At 35.8% G+C, this 13,816-nt stretch overlaps 1 non-coding gene across 1 annotated transcript; it reads left to right on the top strand.

Moving 5' to 3' along the window:
* The first annotated feature begins 701 nt into the window (after positions 1-701).
* LOC112761867 (small nucleolar RNA R71) lies at positions 702-805 on the top strand. The gene has a single exon (XR_003182239.1). It is a non-coding gene; the product is annotated as a small nucleolar RNA R71 (small nucleolar RNA).
* Positions 806-13,816: the final 13,011 nt, after the last annotated feature.

Here is a 13,816-nt window from a genome sequence, read left to right as displayed (position 1 = left end):
GGGATTTCAGTAACTCTTTTACTCAGCTGACCCACTTGTGCCTCCAAATTTCTAATGGAGGACCTTGCTTCATTTATGAAACTGAGAGTGGTCTTAGATAGATCAAAGACTACAGTTGCTAAGTCAAAATGGCTCTGCTTAGAATTCTCTATCTATTGCTGAGAAGATGATGGGAAAGGTTTGCTATTGACAAACCTGTTTCTTCCACCATTATTATTATTGAAGCCTTGATTAGGCTTCTGATGATCCTTCCATGAGATATTAGGATGATTCCTCCATGAAGGATTGTAGGTGTTTCCATAGGATTCCCCCATGTAATTCACCTCTGCCATTGCAGGATTCTCAGGGTCATAGGCTTCTTCTTCAGAGGAAGCCTCCTTAGTACTGCCTGATGCAGCTTGCATTCCAGACAGACCCTGAGAAATCATATTGACTTGCTGAGTCAATATTTTGTTCTGAGCCAATATGGCATTCAGAGTATCAATCTCAAGAACTCCTTTCTTCTGAGTTGTCCATTATTCACAGGATTCCTTTCAAAAGTGTACATGAACTGGTTATTTGCAACCATTTTAATGAGTTCCTGGGCTTCTGTAGGCGTCTTCTTGAATTGAAGAGATCCACCAGCAGAGTGGTCCAATGACATCTTGGACAATTCAGACAGACCATCATAGAATATACATATGATGCTCCATTCTGAAAACATGTCAGAAGGACACCTTCTGATCAATTGCTTGTATCTTTCCCAAGCTTCATAGAGGGATTCACCTTCCTTCTGTCTGAAGGTTTGGACTTCCACTCTAAGCTTGCTCAACTTTTGAGGTGGAATGAATTTTGGACAAGAAAGCATTGACCAACTTTTCCCAAGAGTTCAGGCTATCTTTAGGTTGTGAGTCCAACCATGTCCTAGCATTGTCTCTTACAGCAAAGGGGAAAAGCATAAGTCTGTAGACCTCAGGATTAACCCCACTAGTCTTAACAGTGTCACAGATTTGCAAGAATTCAGCTAAGAACTGATGAGGATCTTCCAATGGAAGTCCATGAAATTTGCAATTCTGCTGCATCAGAGAAACTAATTGAGGCTTAAGCTCAAAGTTGTTTGCTCCAATTGCAGGAATTGAGATGCTCCTTCCACAGAAGTCAGAAGAGGGAGCAATAAAGACACCAAGCATCTTCCTTGCATCTCCACCATTGTTGTTGGGTTCGACCATCTCTTCTTCTTTTTTGAAAAAATTTGTCAGGTCCTCTCCTGAGTGTTGTGCCTTAGCTTCTCTTAGAGTCCTTTCAGGTTCCGGATCAGCTTCAACAAGAATGTTCTTATCCTTGCTCCTGCTCATATGAAAAAGAAGAGAACAGAAAAGAATAAGAATCCTCTATGTCACAGTATAGAGAGTATTCAAATTTTAAATTAAAATAAAAGGAAAATATTTTTGTTTTTATTTTAATTATTGGTTAGTATTTGAAATTTAAGGGAAGAAATAAAATAAAATTTGAAAACTAAATAAATTAATTAATTAATTAAAAAGATTTCTGAAAAAGTGGTTAGTGATTTTCGAAAATTGGAGAGAGAAAAGTAGTTAGGTGGTTTTGAAAAAGATATGATTGAAATAGAAATCTTTTAAAATCAAACAAAAAGCCAAGTAGTTAATTAATTGAAAAAGATTTGAAAATCAATTTTGAAAAGATAAGAAGTTGGAAAAAGATTTTGAAATTAAGTTTTGAAAAAGATATGATTGAAATCTATTTTGAAAAAGATTTGAAAAGGAAATTAAAAAAAATTGATTTTTTTTTGAAAATTAAAGTTGATTACTTGACTAACAAGAAACTAAAAGATATGATTCTAGAATTTAAAGATTGATCCTTTCTTAATAGGCAAGTAACAACTTAAAAATTTTTGAATCTAAATATTAATTGTTAACATTAATTATGAAAATATAAAATAAAATAAGAAAGAGATTTTGAAAATCAATTTAAAAAATTTTCGAAAAAAATGAAAAAGATGTGATTTTTGAAAAAGATTTGAAAAAGATAGAATTTTTAATTTGAAATTTTGACTTGACTAACAAGAAACAACTAAATTTTTAAAACTTTATGACTAAATCAATTCAAAATTTTGAAAATTATGAGTGAAATAAGGGAAAGATATTTTTTTTTTTAATTTTTTTGAATTTTAAGGGGTAGAGAGAAAAACACTAAAATAACACAAAACATAAAAATTTAAGATCAAAACTAAAAATGCATGCAAGAACACTTTGAATGCCAAGATGAACACCAAGAACACTTTGAAGATCATGATGAAAACCAAGAACATATTTTTGAAAATTTTTAAGAAAAGAAAAACATGTAAGACACCAAACTTAAAATTTTTATTCTATAGACACTGATAATTCAAGAATGGATATGAAAAATAAGAAAAGACACAAAATAAGAAAATGTAAAGATCAAACAAAGACAATCATCAAGAACAACTTGAAGATCAATGAAGAACACATGCATGAATTTTCGAAAATTTTAAGAAAATTAAAAAAATGCAATTAACACCAAACTTAAAATTTGACACTAGACTCAAACAAGAAACACAAAATATTTTTTATTTTTATGGTTTTATTAATTTTTTTTGTATTTTTTGAAAATTATTTGGAAAAAGAGAAAATAAATAAATTCAAAATTTTTAATAGGAATTCTAGGAATCATGCAATGTTAGTCTAAAGCTTCGGTCCAAAGATTTAGACATGGCTAAATAGCCAGCCAAGCTTTATGTGAAAGCTCGGTCCAAAAGATTAGACATGGCCAAATGGCCAGCCAAGCTTCAGCAGAGCATTATATACAACAACCAAATTGATGGGAATCAAAAAGCTCCTGCAATGATAAGTGGAAGCCTCGGTCCAAAAGAATTTAGACATGGCTTGACAGCCATCTAGGCTTCACATATCATCTGAAACTCTAGAATTCATTCTTAAAAATTCTAAAGAACAAATATATTTTTTTGAATTTTTTTCGAAATTAAAAGAATAAATACAAAAAACTTAAACATAAACATAAAAGTACCTAATCTGAGCAACAAGATAAATCGTCAGTTGTCCAAACTCGAACAATCCCCGGCAATGGTGCCAAAAACTTGGTACGTGAATTGTTTGTTCCCCAACAACGGCGCCAGAAACTTGGTGCGCATGACGTGGTCTCAACACTTCTTCACAACTCCGCGTAACTAACCAGCAAGTGCACTGGGTCGATCCCACGGAGATTGTTGGCTTGAAGAAAGCTATGGTCATCCTTGTAAATCTCAGTCAGGCAGATTCAAATGGTTATGAGGTTTCGATAATTAAAATATAAATAAAACAGAAGATAAGATAGAAATACTTATGTGATTCATTGGTGGGAATTTCAAATAAGCGTCTGGAGATGCTTTGTTGCTTCTGAACTTCTACTTTCCTACTGCCTTCTTCCAACCATGCGTTACCTCCTTCCATGGCAAGCTGTATGATCCTCTCGGATGAAAACAAATCCATATGCGCTGTCACCGCACGGCTAATCATCTGTCGGTTCCTGCTAGCGTCAGAATAGGACCATTGTCCTTTTGCACACTGTCACTGCACCCAACATTCGCAAGTTTGAAGCGCGTCACAGTCATCCCTTCCCAGATCCTACCCGGAATACCACAGACAAGGTTTAGACTTTCCGGATCTCAGGAATGCTGCCAATGGTTCTAGCCTATACCACAAAGGTTCTAATCTTAGATTCAGATGCTCTATTGTCAGGAGAGAAAATGTGATTCGTTGATTGTGAACCCAAGAGAATATACTCCGGTTGTCGTCCAATGACTACGTTGCACATCGTGTAGATCGCTTTGTGGTTGTCAGGCACGCGATCTTGGCTAAGCGAGTAACGAAGATTGGGTGATTGTCACGGGTCACCCCTTCATTCTGACTTAACTGAATTAAGTACGAGAGTATATCTTGGAGAAGAAGTAGGCGTAAGTTGAATAGAAAAATAATAGTACTTGTATTAATTCATGAAGAACAGCAGAGCTCCACACCTTAATCTATGGGGTGTAGAAACTCCACCGTAGAAAATACATAGGTGAAAAGGTCTAGGAATGACCGTGAGGCCAGCCTCCAAACGTGAACAATAATCAAAAGATAATAAGCTAGATGGTCAAAAAGACTCTCAAATAAATCACTAAAAGTAGTTTTTATACTAAACTAGTAATCTAGGTTTACAGAAAATGAGTAACAAAGTGCAGATAGTGCAGAAATCCACTTCCGGGGCCCACTTGGTGTGTGCTTGGGCTGAGCATTGAAGCTTTTTCATGCTTAGGCTTTTCCTAGAGTTAAACGCTAGCTTTGGTGACAGTTTGGGCGTTTAACTCCAATTCTGGTGCCATTTTGGGCATTTTACACCAAGATATTTTAGGCTGACTTTGAACGCCAGTTTGGGCCATCAAATCTCGGGCAAAGTATGGACTATTATATATTGCTAGAAAGCCCAAGATGTCTACTTTCCAATGCGATTGAGAGTGCGCCAATTGGGCTTCTATAGCTGATTTCGAAAAATGGAGAGAGAGAAAGTGGTTAGGAAGTTTTTGAAAAAGATATGTCTTAAAATTAAAGATACTTGTAAGAAAATAAATAAAAGAAAAGATAAGATAAGTTAGGTAAGAGAAGATAAGGAATTTAAGAAAAGATAAGTTTTTAAATTAAAAAGTTTTGAAATTTAAATTTTAAATTTGAAAATTAAATTTTGAATTTTAAATTTTGAAATTTGAAATTTGAATTTTAAATTTTGAATTTTGAATTTTGAAAAAGTCAACAATATAAGATAAAGATTTGAAAAAGATTTAAATTTTAAAAAGGTTTGATTTTTAAGATTTAAATTTAAATTTTGAATTTTGGAATTTAATTGAAATTTGAAATTTGAATTTGAAATAAGATAAGAAAAGATTTTGAAAAAGATATGATTTTTGAAAAAGATTTGAATTTTGAAATTTAAAACTAAGATAAGATAAGATAAAAATTTTAAAATAAAAATCTGAATTTTTTTAATGTAAATTTCAAAAATTCAATTAAAATAAAGAGAAAAGATATTTTTTTAATTTAATGAGGAAAGAGAAAAACAATAAAATGACACCAAACTTAGAATTTTTAGATCAAAACAAAGAAAACAAACAAGAAAACTTTGAATGTCAAGATGAACACTAAGAACACTCTGAAGATCAAGATGAACACCAAGAACAAATTTTGAAAATTTTTAAGGAAATAAGGACTAAAAAAACACCAAACTTAAAAATTTTTATACTTTGGACAATAATTGTTCGAAAATGTAGAAGATAAACAACAAAAAACATCAAACAAGAAAATTTAAAGATCAAATAAGGAAAATTATCAAGAACAATTTGAAGATCAAGAAAGAACTAAGAACATGTAATTAAAAATATAAGGAATAAAAATAACATACAATTCAAAAAATTGAAGGAAAATAAAAACATGCAATTGACACCAAACTTAAAACATGAAACTAAACTCAAACAGAAGACTCAATCATTAGTTTATTAGTTTTTTTCTTCTATTTATTAAAAATTTTGGAAAAAAATCTAGAAAAAGAAAACAAGGATTTTAAAATTTTAACAAAAACAATAATAGAATACTCAATTTTAGTGACTCTAAAAAAAAAGATAAATTTTTCCTAATCTAAGCAACAAGATGAACCGTCAGTTGTCCAAACTCGAACAATCCCCCGCAACGGCGCCAAAAACTTGGTGCACGAAATTGTGATTACACTCTTCACAACTCCGCACAACTAACCAGCAAGTGCATTGGGTCATCCAAGTAATACCTTACGTGAGTAAGGGTCGATCCCACGGAGATTGTCGGCTTGAAGCAAGCTATGGTTATCTTGTAAATCTTAGTCAGGAGATTAATGATAAAAATGATTTTGTTTATGAAAAGTAAATAACATGAAATAAATGGTACTTGTGATTCAGTAATGAGGAACAGGTTGAGGTTCCGGAGATGCTCTGTCATCTGAATCTCTGCTTTCATACTGTCTTCTTCTCCAAACACGCATGGCTTCCTTCAATGGCAAGCTGTATGTTGGTGGATCATTGTTGTCAATGGCTACCATCATCCTCTCGGATGAAAAATACCAGGCACGGTTTCTGTACGGCTAATCAACTGTCGGATCTCTCGTCTTGGATGAAAAATACTAGGTCCAGCTATCGCACGGCTAATCATCTGTCGGTTCTCACTTGTGTCAGAATAGGATCTCTCTATCCTTTTTCACAATGTCTCTGTGCCAAACATTCGTGAGTTTGAAGTTCGTCACAGTCATCCCGTTCCAGATCCTACTCGGAATACCACAGATAAGGTTTAGACTTTTCGGATCTCAGAATGCTGCCAATTGGTTCTAGCCTCTACCACGAAAGTTCTAATCCCACGGACTCGGTCCGTGGATTAGAGACCTAAGAGATACGCACTCAAGCTGTCGCCCAATGACTACGTTGAGCTCAGGTAGAACGGGAGTGGTTGTCAAGCATACGTTCATAAGTTTGAGAATGATAATGAGTATCACGGATCATCATATTCTCTATATTAAAGTACGAGTGAGTATCTTAGAACAGAATCAAGCGTGATTGAATAGAAAACAATAGTAATTACATTAATCCATTGAGACACAGTAGAGCTCCTCACCCCCACCTATGGGGTTTAGAGACTCATGTCATAGAAGATACAATATGAGATGTAAAATGTCATGAGTTACAAAATGAATCTCTAAAAGTAGTTTTTAGACTAAACTAGTAACTTACGTTTACAAAAAATGAGTAACTAAGTGCAGATAGTGCAGAAATCCACTTCCGGGGCTCACTTGGTGTGTGCTTGGGCTGAACATTAAAGCTTTCACATGCATAGGCCATTCTTGGAGTTAAACGCCAGCTTGGGTGCCAGTTTGGGTGTTTAACTCCAGTTCTGGCATTTTACGCCAAAAAAGGGTCTCTGGCTGGCGTTTAACGTCAGTTTGGGCCATCAAATCTCGGACAAAGTATGGACTATTATATATTGCTGGAAAGCCCAAGATGTCTACTTTCCAAAACAATTGAGAGCGCGCCAATTGGGCTTCTTTAGCTCTAGAAAAGTCCACCTACACAATCTTTAGAGAAAAGCATCCACACAAAACCAGTGAGATTTTGAGCCTATTCGATTGGTTGCATTTTATCAACCAATATTTTATTTTTTTTAGTGTGTGTTATTCTCTCTAAAATTGTGATCTTTGTCTTGCTTAATTCTATATTCCATTGTTTGATGTATGTATGCATTTATATGATTGAGGCTTTGTTTCACTGAGCTTATATACCCATATGGCCTTACCCTTTCATTATCCTTTGCAAACCAATGTTGAGCCTATTTTACCCATTTGTTCTTTACTATAGCTCATCACTAACCCTAAGTGGAAAATAATAATGTCCTTAATTTGAATTCTTGGTTAGCTTAGACTAGTGAGAGTGTTCATGATATAAGTGTGGAAAAGTTGGGTTTGGAAACATTTGGTTTAAGAATTGGGTGTTGTATATTCTTGTGAAAATGTGCAAAACAATAGTTGAGCACATATTATTGTATTCAATAATTTAATCATATGCATTGAGAAAAAAAAGAGCAAATAATAAAAATGGGACAAAATGCCCCAAAGTAAATGGTGTTAGCAATGCATATGAGTTGTACTCAAATTGGGATGCATGAATATGTAGCAAAACATAGTTAATGGATAATTAGGTTTTATATTCTGATTATATGGATTGGCTTAAGTTAGGTGAAAAGTTTAAGTAAATTAAGGATTCAAATTTTAGTCCACTTGACCAAATACAATCCTACCTTGACCCTAACCCCATTACAATCCTTAAAAGACCTCTTGATATGTGTATTTGTGCATCAAATTATTTGTTGATTGGTAGAAGAGAGCAAGCCTTAGAAAGTAAGGTTAGTAGAGAATTGAGAGAATTGAACCTTAAACACTTGAGTGATTAGAGCATATACACTACCAGTGAGGGTTCGATGCTCGATTCTTTGTTCCCGGCTTTTATGAGCTATTTTCTTCTTGTAAGTTCACTTGTACTTTATTTTGTGATTTAAATTAGTGGAATACAGTTTATGTTTGTCTTGGAGAATCTGTTTACTTTTAACCAAGTAGGTAAAAGCATTTTGCATTTAGTTGCATTCATATAGATAGGTTGCATTTTATAATTTCTACCATTCCTCTTCACTGCTTTGTAGTTTCTCTTGAGCTTAGCATGAGGACATGCTAATATTTAAGTGTGGAGAGATTGATAAACCACTATTTTATGGGTTATCTTGAGCTAAATTGAGTGGTTTTTATCAAATCTTTGCACACTTATTCATTTGCATAGTTTTACAAATCCTTCCTAATTTTGTGCTACGATTGAAAACATGCTTCTTTGGTATTAAACAAGCTGATTTTAATCCTCTCTTATTACCATTCAATGCCTTGATATGTGTGTTAAGTGATTTCAGGGTTTATAAGACAGAAATGGCTTAGAGGATGGAAAGGAAGCATGCAAAAGTGGAAGGAATACAAGAATTTGAAGGAATTGCTGAGCTGTCAAGCCTGACCTCTTGGTACTAGATCGATCATAACTTGAGCTATAGAGGTCCAAATGAGGCGGTTCTAGCTGCATTGGAAAGCTAACATCCGGGGCTTCGAAAAATGATATATAATTTGCCATAGTTGCTATACTGTTAGGCGATGCGCACGCGTGGAGCACGCGTATGCGTGACCTTGCGAAAGTTCAATCCACGCGTATGCGTGGATGACGCGTACGCGTGATAGAGCCACGTGCTGGGCATATTAGAAATCACTGGGGGCAATTTCTGAGCTATTTTTGGCCCAGTTTCAAGCCCAAAAAATACATATTAGAAGCTACAGAGTGGGGGAATCACATTCATTCATTGACATAACTTTCATTCACAATTTAGGTTTTAGATGTAGTTTCTAGAGAGAGAGGCTCTCTAGGTTTTAGGATTTCTCTTAGTTTTAGGTTTATTTCTTCTCAATTCCAGGTTCAATGTTCCTTTAATTTAGTTTCTCTTCTACTCTTATTTGTTCTAGCATTTTAGTTTATCTATTTCTCTTGTGGGTTTATTTATTTTCCCAATTTAATTTATGAACTCCATGTTAGATTTGATTTCTCTATTTAATGCAATTTGAGGTATTTCATATTTATGATTGTTTTCTTCAATTTATGCTATTGATGCTTTCAATTGGTTGCTTGGATTTTATTATCTCTTATTGCTTTTTATGCTTTTATGTTGTGCCTTCCAAGTGTTTGATAAAATACTTGGTTGGATTTTAGTGTAGATTTCTCTCCTCTTGGCCTTGGTTGAGTAATTGGAGACTCTTGAGTTATCAAACTCCCTTGTTGATTGATAATTGAGATTTGCTAGTTGGTTTGGATCCCTCTAAAGCTAGTCTTTCCTTAGGAGTTGACTAGGACTTGAGAAATCAAATTGATTTATCCACTTGACATACTGATGACAAGTCATCTTAGCCTAGTTTCACTAGCCTTTTTTCTTTTGTTTTCAATTGAATTATGCACTTTCTTGAGCCAAAAGCAAGCCAATTGGGTAGATTTTCATGTTTCCTTTGATTTAATCAACCATGTATGAATTCATGCTATTTCATGAGGTTTTATGCTATAATTGTCATATATTATGAAAGAATGAATATCTCAAGATTTTGAGCATAGCTTTGATGTGTTTGGTTGATTAATGATAGGTGAAGAAAGCTTGGAGAAAGGTTGATGCAAGAAGGAATGGCTAGGAGGAATGACTTGAGTCTTGAATTAATTATGAACCAGGAAGCAAAAGCTAGAGAAAAAGTTAGCCCCTAACTTTTTGGCTAACTTTTGGGCAAAAGCTGGAGCAAAAGTTAGCCCCTAACTTTTTGGCTAACTTTTGGGCAAAAGCTGGAGCAAAAGTTAGCCCCTAACTTTTTGGCTAACTTTTGGGCAAAAGTTGGAGCAAAAGTTAGCCCCTAACTTTTTGGCTAACTTTTGGCATGAAAAACACTCCCTGGATGCACCAAAAGTTTGCTCCAACGTTAGCCCCTAACTTTTTGGCTAACGTTGGCACATGAAAAACACTCCCTGGGCTAACAAAAGTTTGCGCCAACGTTAGCCCCTAACTTTTTGGCTAACGTTGGCGCCATGAATAAGCAAGGGGAGGCCAACGTTGGAGCAAAAGTTAGACCCCTAACTTTTGCCCCAACGTTGGTATCAGCAAAACAAGGGTGCTGATGTGAAAAGTTGGAGCAAAAGTTAGACCCTAACTTTTACTCCAACTTTTACTCAAGCTTTCAGGATTCCAACCCGATTCAATTCGGTTCTTCTCCAAACTCCAAGAGCAATCAACCAAGGCCTCTATCAACCCAATTCCATCAAGAGCAAAGGCCCAATTGAAGGCTTGAAGACCATTTGAAGAAAGTGTATAAATAGCATAGGATTTAAGTTCTTAAGAGAGCTTCCTTTTTAGTTTTTCAGAATAGCTTTCTTTAGAGTTTTGCTTAGAGCTCACTTTTATTTTTCTTAGCATTGTTGTTTAATTGAAGAGAATTTGGGAGGAGAATTGATCTCTCTTCTTCCTTGTTCTTGCCCAGAACTCTTTACTTTTCTTGTCTTGGATTTTGGGTGGAGAATTGAAGAAATTCTGTTTCAATCTCACCTTGGAATCTTGTTTAATTTTCTGCTTAATTGAATTTCAGTTTCGGTTACTTGCTTCTTCATCTACTTTCTTTGCAATTTACAATCTCCTTTGCAATTGTTCTTGTTGGATCTAGGAAGGCATTGAGATCTAGACTTGGTTTTCTAGTCTCTTGGGTCCTGAGATCTAAATTCCAATTTTACATCCTCTGTTTACTGCTTCTTATGCTCATTTTACTTTTCCGTTTTAGATCCGATTCAATCCAAGTCTTCTTCTATTTCTCTGCTTGTTGCAATTTTACATTTCCTTGTTTAATTTCTGCAAATCCAACTCCCCATTCCCTTTACAATTCAAGCCATTTACATTTCTTGCACTTTAAGATTTTGCAATTTACATTTCTTGCGTTCTAAGTTTCTGCCATTTAATTTCTTGTTCTTTAAGATTCAGCACTTTAATTCCTGTTCTCTTTAATTTCATGCCAATTACCCATTCCCTTTACTTTCTATGCAATTTAAATTCTGCAAATCACAAATCTCTCAACCAAATTTTGATTCGCTTGACTAAATCAACCACTAAACTAAAATTGCTCAATCCTTCAATCCCTGTGGGATCGACCTCAATCCCGTGAGTTATTATTACTTGATGCGACCCGGTGCACTTGCCGGTTAAGTTTGGGTGTTTTGGAGAAATTCGTTTCTCCGCGAAAATATCCCATCAAGTTTTTGGCGCCGTTGCCGGGGATTGATTAGATTGACAATGATTAAGTGAGGTGGTAATCTAGATCAAGCACTTTTTCTTTTTTGTCCTTTAATTTTCAATTAACCCACTAACTGTTTGAATTTTTGCTTAAGTTAACTAAAACTTCATTCTAGCAATAGATTGAAGTGTCACTGGTTTGTGTGTTTCTTATGTTCTACTTGTATGTCAGGTACAAGAAGAAATACACCCATCTTTCATGAACAAGACGAAAGAACTCTTAGAAGGTTAAGAAGAGCTGAGAGAGGGAAAAATATTATTGGAGAAGAGGAATCAGAAGAAGAATTCCAAGATATGGAGGAACATTCAACTAATCCACCAGGTGGAGCAGACAACAACAATAACAATCCACCCCAGAGGAGAGTTTTAGCTTCCTATACTTTTGCAAATCCTAGACATTGTGGAAGTAGCATCTTAACTCCAAATGTCAATACAAACAATTTTGAACTAAAGCTACAACTCATCACTTTGGTTCAAAACAATTGCTCTTTTGGTGGAGGACCACTTGAAGATCCGAACCAACACCTATCCACCTTCTTGAGGATTTGTAACACTGTTAAAACTAATGGTGTGCCTCCTGATAGCTACAAGCTATTGCTATTCCCATTTTCTCTCAGAGACAAGGCCACTCAATGGTTGGAATCCTTTCCAAGAGACAGCATCAACAATTGGGATGATTTGGTAACCAAGTTTCTTGCCAAATTTTACCCACCTCAAAGGATCATAAGGTTGAAGACTGAGGTACAAACATTTACACAAATGGAGGCTGAACCCATCCATGAGGCATGGGAGAGATACAAGGCTCTAATCAGGAAATGTCCTCCTGAAATGTTCACTGAGTCGGATAAGCTGCAGAATTTCTATGAGGGCTTAACATTGAAATCTCAAGAAGCTTTGGATCATTCAGCTGGAGGTTCCTTGCAACTCATGAAAACTGCAGAGGAAGCTCAAAATCTCATTGATATGGTGGCTAACAACCAATATTTCTTTGCTCATCAAAGAAACCGCCAACCATCACAAAGAAGAGGAGTAATGGAGCTAGAAGGAGTGGACTCAATCTTGGCTCAAAACAAGATGATGCAGCAGTAAATTCAACAATAATTTGAACAAATGGCCAAGAGGATTGATAGTCTCCAAGTTGCAGCAGTTAACACTAGCCAACCATCAACCACATGGGGACAGAATGAAGAAACTCAAGAAGAACAACAACAAGAGCAAGTACATTATATGCACAACTAAGGACCAAATGAAGTGTATGGTGATACATACAATCCATCCTGGAAGAACCACCCAAACCTCAGATGGGGAGATAATCATACCCAAAACCAACAACCATGGCAGAGGAACTCGAACCAAAACAACCCAAGAAGCAACCAAAACCACAACCAGCAGCAAACTAACCAAAACCCCTACAGAAAACCTCAAAACAACTATCCCAACCCCAACCAAAATGCCTACCATCCACCACCCACATCTCATAACCCACCTCAAGTATCACCTGAAGCCCAGAGAATCACTAACTTGGAGGCCGTGATAGACAAAATATTGAAACACCAGGAAATGACAACCAAGAATCAGGAAGCATCCCTGAAGAGCCTAGAGAGATAGATGGGGCAAATCTCCAAGTAGATTTCTCTTGAGAGACCCTCAAGCTCTCTGCCGAGTGACACGATTCCAAATCCTAAGGAAGAATGCAAGGCGATACAATTAAGGAGTGGGAGAACATTGATGAGTAATGATGACACTATAAAGAAACAAGCAGAGAGCAGCAAAAGTGCAATAGAAGATGAAGAGCAAACAAAGGCAAATAAAGCCAAGGATCAAGTTGTGATGCCAAGTAAGAGCATTGAGAAACTTAAAGAGAAGGACAACCAGCCACACGATTCAACAGAAGTGACTCAGGAACAGCAGCAAATAGGAAAGAGCATCACACCTCTACTGCCATATCCCCAGAGGTTCAACAAAGAAACCAGGGACCAGCATTTTCACAAGTTCCTTGAGACTTTCAAAAAAGCTGGAAATCAATATTCTGTTTGCTGAAGCACTTGAGCAAATGCCTCTGTATGCCAAGTTTTTGAAGGAGCTTATCAACAAGAAAAGAAGTTAGGATGAGAAGGAAACCATACTGCTCACTGAGGAATGCAGGGCTTTGATTCAAAAAGGGTTTCCCCCTAAGCTTGAAGATCCAGGGAGCTTTTTGCTACCTTGCACCATTGGGGAATTAACCATCACTAAAGAAATGTGCGATCTAGGAGCAAGTATCAACTTAATACCATCCTCCTTGGTAAAAAAGCTGCATATAGAGGAAGTTAAACCAGTACAGATATCTCTAGAGCTAGTAGATAAGTCAACAGTATACC

This window comes from Arachis hypogaea, chromosome 16, assembly GCF_003086295.3.
Source record: "Arachis hypogaea cultivar Tifrunner chromosome 16, arahy.Tifrunner.gnm2.J5K5, whole genome shotgun sequence".
Classification (NCBI taxonomy): Eukaryota; Viridiplantae; Streptophyta; class Magnoliopsida; order Fabales; family Fabaceae; genus Arachis; species Arachis hypogaea.
Note: the sequence above shows the minus strand (reverse complement) of the source record. Positions and strands in the feature narration are given on the sequence as shown.